Source organism: Xenopus laevis, chromosome 7L (genome assembly GCF_017654675.1).
Source record: "Xenopus laevis strain J_2021 chromosome 7L, Xenopus_laevis_v10.1, whole genome shotgun sequence".
Classification (NCBI taxonomy): domain Eukaryota; kingdom Metazoa; phylum Chordata; class Amphibia; order Anura; family Pipidae; genus Xenopus; species Xenopus laevis.
Genome location: NC_054383.1, coordinates 64970206 through 64976832, shown reverse-complemented (window position 1 = coordinate 64976832; position 6627 = coordinate 64970206).

Here is a 6627-nt window from a genome sequence, read left to right as displayed (position 1 = left end):
TTGGATAATTAGTGTTGGTGCTTCCTGCACAGGCCCATGTTTGCTATAATATGAAGCCTATAGCGAAACTTTTTTTATATTTTTTATTATTATTTTAACTACCTCCACCTTAGGAAAGTCTGTTGAGGGAGGCAGTTGGCCATGACCTGCCCCCATTAAAACAAAAATAAAACAAAGGTAACAGGGGGCAGTAAGGTTCAGGCCCCTAACTAATTAGCCCAAGTTAACTGCCACCTCCTTCGCCCATTCGTAAAAATGGGGTGTAGGGGCCACATACACCAGTGCCGCCTGAGGCCCTCTGGGCAGGTCGGGAGGGCACACGAATGGGGGGACAAGCACCTGCCACCCAATGCTCTTGATAGCAATACGGGAAGGCAACTGAAATACAGGCAGACAAGGAGTAGCAAACATTGTACCTCAGTGCCTTACCTGATTCAAAAGCTGAAGTTCAGAAGACTCCAGGTCTGAGGTAGTGTGCTGGGGGGAAAAAAGGTCCCATGGACCAAAACCCCTGTCCCTAGGACGCCTTCCGGGCAGGCCTAATGCTTTCCTAGGCGTAAAAGAGAAGAACAAAAATTTGCTTCTAATGATTGAGGCCTTTGTTCAGAGAACAAAGCCAAGAGCATAAGAGAAGGAAAAAAAAGACGCCGGTAGGTGGGTGTGGTTGGCCTTTTAAAGGCTTGGGGAGGTTCCTTCTAATTGGAGCAGGGAGGAGGGGCTATCCCGCAACGTACTGACATGGAGTACGTCTAGGGAAATTACAGGTCCAATAGGATTAATGCAGCTTCCCTTGACTCCTATAGAATTCTTGCCAAAATGTTGCATTAAAGTTTTTTGTGTTTTTTACATTTTATAAATATTGAATTTTAAATAGAAAATATACATGAATGTTTAGAGAAAAAAATTGATTTGTGAAAAAATAGAAATTTGAATGTTAGTAAATAGACCCCCAAATGTCAGCGTTAGAGGCACATACCAAGGGTCCTAGTGCCCCCTCCACTATTGCACCCTAGGCACGTGACTATTATGCCTACCCCTAGTTATGGTCCTGGTACTGCATCACTTGCACAAGATTTTGACACCTCATTGCACTTGGAGATCATGATGTATATAAAGGTAAGCATCCACTCTCCAGGGTAAGCAGAGAAGGGCCTGAACCTGTTCAAAACCAGCCTATTGGGTTTATTCAATGTTGAAATGATTTTCTATTAGACCTTAGGTATGATGAGCCAAATTATGAAAAGACCCCTTAATTGGAAAACTCCAGGTCCCGAGCATTCTGTATAACAGGTCCTATACCTGTACTAGATAATCCCCCTGCATAATGGACTTCCCTTTTACTCCTTGTTTACTTGTAATCTAATTATCTACCTTCCAACGATCAAACATATAGTAGTTTTACTCCCTGCTTAGCTAAATAAATGTAAAAAAAATGTGTAAAAAACAAACAAAAAAAAAACACTTTGGGGAAAACATGTTCAGTCCTATTCATTGAACACATATTGAACAAGAGGCATAATGCCTCTTGTTCAATAAGCAAAATTAGTGACAATAAATACAAGTTCTTGAGCACATAAGCATGCCCACTTTAGGGATCTAAAATTTCTTACTCGCTGGTTAATAATAATAATAATAATAATAATAATAATACTCTGCCGCCTGTACAGAGAACAGTTATTAATTGACTTCTAAAGATATATAATGTGTCCAACATATTATTCAATGTGTCCTTTCATGACAGTGTTGCAGCCTTTTCCAGATTTTAACTTTTTCTCAAAAATATTGTAAACATATTTTTAAAAAATATGCAGTAGTCATAACAGGACATGCAATTAATGTAAAGTTAACATGGACCCTGAATTATTCTTTAATTCATTTCTCTGACATTTCATTTTTCAGTAGCTCTCCAGGTTGTAACTTTAGCAGCTATTTGGTTGCTAGGGTGCAATTTACCCTAGCAACAAAGCAGTAGCTTAAAAAGAGAATGGAATGTGAAAAGCAGAGGGCCTGAATAGGAAATCAAGAAATAAAAAGTAATACAGGTATGAGACCTGTTATCCAGAATGCTTGGGAACTAAGGTTTTCCAGATAACAGATCTTTCCATAATGTGGATCTAGATACTTCAGTCTACTAAAAACACATTTAAACATTAAATAAACCGGATTGTTCTGCCACCAACAAGGCACTCTTTTATAACAGATTTTAAAAATGTGATTTATTTGTTTAAAATGGAGCTAGCCATCCAGTAATTCTGAGCTTTCTGGTAAATGGGTTTCAGGATATGGATCCTATACCTGTAACAATAAAATTGTAGCCTCACAAACCAATAGTTTATTGACTATTACTTCTAATTGAAAAGTTGGGGTATAGGTTATTTGTACAGCATCAGCACCAAACAAAGGGGATGTTCACCTTTGAGTATGATATACAGTAGAGAGTGATATTCTGAGACAATTTGCATTTTTTTTTTAATTTGTGGTTTTTGAGTTATTTAGCATTTATTCAGCAGCTCTCCAGTTAGCAATTTCAGCAACAGGTGGCTAGGGATCAAATTACCATACCAACCATGCATTTGTTTAAATCAGAGACAGGAATAAATAGGAGTGGACCTAGAAAGATGAGTGATCAAAAGGAGCAATAACAATACATTTGTAGCCTTACTGAGCATTTGTTTTTTTTAGATGGGGTCATTGACCCCCATTTTAAAGATAGAAGACCAACTGAAAAGTTTATTAGAATTAGCCATTCTATAACATGCTAAAAGTTAAATTATAGGTGAACAACCCCCTTTAAAGTGATATCAGTTGATCCCAAATCAGGAGGTCTTGGGTTTATTAATTTGAAGAAGAAAAAGCGCTTGTGGTATGCTTCATCGGTGCTACAAGCTGGAGTGTGGACATTGCTTTTCTCAGTGTTAGTATGCAGGCATAGACCTTCCATTGACACTACATTATATAATATGGTTATGGATAATTACCCATAAAAGAACAGTAGACATAGATGCATGTCTTTCTTCCATGATGGGACATAATGAAATTAAAGGGGTTGTTCACCTTTCAGTTAATTTTTGGTATGTTATAGAATGGCCAATTCTAAGCAGCTTCTCAGTTGGTCTTCATTATTTATAGGTTTATTATTTTTAAACTATTTGCCTTCTTCTTCTGACTCTTTCCAGCTTTCAAATGGGGGTCACTGACCCCATCTGAAAACAAATGCTCTGCAAGGCTACAAAAGTATTGTTATTGCTCCATTAGCATCACTACCATAGGTGTTACGTTTCTGTGGGATAGGCCAGACAGACAAGTAAATGCTGATAAAAGTCTGTCCAGCGGTAGCATAACATACAAATTTTGTCCAAGAGAGAGAATACAAAATCTACCTCACAAGTAGAGATTGTCGGGTGGCATCAACGCATTACAACAATGCATTTATGTGCAACTTGGGATAGAGTAATGCAATTTGTGGGGAAAACAAAAACATTTTAGTATCTTGAAAAAAGTCTGAAGCATAACTATGCTTACTTTCTGACTTTTCTGCAGCACGAAGAGGCCTCAACAGATTCAAAAAGCCAACACAGAACTAGATCATTATCCCTATGCAACATTTATTACACTTTTTAATTAAAACTACAGGACATACCATAATACACACAAGCCCTACAGCTATCAATTGTTTTTCATATGTATGAATATCTTTATCTATATAAATCTATACCTGTATATGTTACAATGGACTTCAATAGTATCTAAAGCCTCTTAATGTGGTATTAATAATTGTGAATATGATCGGCTATACCTTAGATCAATGATCCCCAAACAGTGGCTCACGTACAAATTTTGCTAACTAACCCCTTGGATGTTGCTTCCAGTGGCCTCAAAGCAGGTGCTTATTTTTGAATATTGGGCTTGCAGACAAGTTTTGATTGCATAAAAACCAAGTTAGCTGCCAAATAGAGCTTTCTGTAGGCTGTCAGTCCTCATAGGTGCTACTAATAACCAATGTTTGTGTTGCTCTCCAACTTTTTTTCACATTTGAATGTGGCTCAAGGGTAAAAAGGTTGGGGACCCGGTGAGCTTTATCCCTGGAAACAATCAATGTTGGGTTGACGGTACCTAAAACAGCTGCAGCGGACGCTTTTGTTAAGCATGCACAAAGCATGTGACCTTAGAAAAGAGAAATCAATATAATTATTGACCCTTTTATTCTGTCCTCAGATCACACTTCCCAGTCCAGGAAAAGTACAGCTTAAATACAGAGTGCTACTACTTAAAATCTTGCTTAGTAACATAGCAGTTTTCATATATTTGAGACTTAAAAACACATCAGCTAGATTTCACATAACTGTTAGAGATTGCTGCACTGTTAACTTAATTACATGCTAAAGTTATTACACAATTACTATTTGAAAATACATATCTAATTGTTATAAGCAAATGGTTAAAACTCCCCCCCCCCCCTCATATCTGGCTGATTCTGCTGGTCCTTCACACTCATTCAACTCTTTACAGCTTAACTTGCTTTACCGCTTTATTTTCTAGTTCTAGTTATTTTTCTAGTTCTCAAACACCTGCTCTTCTCTTCTTTAGACTCCATATCACATTGTAGAAAACATGTCATTGCAACTAGTGATGGGCGAATTTGCTTAACTATACATTAGAGTCTATGGGAGTTTTTTGCTGCAAAACGTGATGAAATATTTTGCTCATCCCTAACTGCAATATCATGTACCATTTTCTTCCACCAAAACTAAACTGACCACCTCTACAATCTACTTTTCACTCTTTTAAACTCAAAGCTGCCATGATGCAGTTCCCTCCTGATTCACATTTTCTAATTTAGATTAGTGTTTTTCACTAGTAAAAGATTAGTGGACATACACAATAAGGGGTGGGGGTTATTTATCAAAGTTAGAATTTTTTTTACCCGTGAATGTGAAAATAAGTCATACCTTTCTACTGTGTTTACAAATAGCTAAACTACCCCAACATGAAAGCCACTCCCAGTCTTTTTAATGAAACTGAGTTTCTTAATTATATTTATATTATTGTCTATATGAAATAAAGAATAAAACTGGCAGCACTTAAATCAAAGAGCGCTAGTGTTGCTTTAATTATAAAGATCATACCATTGCAGGACTTTAATCCCATCTAAAAATCCAAAACAGCTTGTGCACATTTTTTTTAGTCAAAACTGTACAAATTTGGTCACATCTGATTGCTAAATAATAGTACGGCCCCATGCCGTTGTAAATTGCCCAAAGCTTTCATACAGATCTAAAGATTTTGCATATTGCCCCATCAGGTTTTCTGTATTAACAATGTGTAGTTAGTAGAACACTACAATTCAGCTGTTCCTTGCTCTATAAATCTGATTATATTGAATCTCATAATCTAGAGCATCACAACTACATGATGACTACACTATCAATACTAGCACTGAAGCATGGAGTCAAAGCAAACTCAACAATAGTCTGTTTGTAAATATTGGCCTGTTTGTGTACCAAACGTATTCTTCAGCAAGGGGTTAGGTAGTAAATGTATTACATAAATATAAATGTATTGATTGATATAAAACAAAAATCACCAGAAAAATCTAGATATGGTATACAGATCAGTCTGATCCCCAGTCTTTAAAAGTATAAGCAGCAGAAGTATAAGCCAGCGATGCACCAACTTTATAATGTTAGTATTGGACAATATACCGAATAATACTCAAAAGATTTGACAAAAGCATATCCAGTCCAAAGCGGCAGATTTACTAAAGTGGAAATGGAAATGCAACCCAAACTCATTCTCTCTGGCTGCCTGTATATCCACAGTCAATAAGGAAAACAGTGCTATGCAGATAATGTAGTATCAAATGTGATCTAAAATGAAACATTACTTCTACCAGCAAGCAAACTGCAAGCTTTAGGCAAGACTAAAATAAAAAAATCTTATGAATTAAGACAAAATTATTTACCATTAACAGTATGAAGTTACTTTCCCTATGCTAGAGGTTTTTTGTTATAACAATTCAACAAAAAGCTTTTTATTAAAAAAGTTTCTAAACTTATTAATTGTTAAAATTAAAACTAAGCAATAGTAGTTACAATTAAAAAGCTGAAAAAAGTGGAAACAAATTATAAATAATAAATAAAAAATATCACCTATAAAAGCTGACTTCACCCGAGACCCTTGCCTCAGCGAGTTTTGTAGCAGATACTATGGTCTATGATGGGGATGTTGGTCTCAGAAGATCTCTCCCCTATAAATGCTGCAGTGGGGGAGGATCAGTCTGAGAAACCAATGCTTTAGTCAAAAGACCCTTTTACCCTCTAAAATGCAACCATGCCGTTAGGTGTCAACCTAAGAAAAATATGTCTTAGGACAACATATGGGTTTACCTTGGCATGGTATAATGGCTGTACAATTTTATGACCACAAACCTATAACTAAAAAATTACAGGAACTAGGGAATGTGCATTGCTTGACCACCTACTTTTTGTATTGTAGCTAATGGTGCAGAAACCCATCATTGTAGGTATAATCCCCATATTCAGCTACTACAACGCTAAAAAAAAAAGTTTTCTTATACATGTGTATGCTCTAAATGTATGGCATGCAACACTGATGCAACTGAAGCCC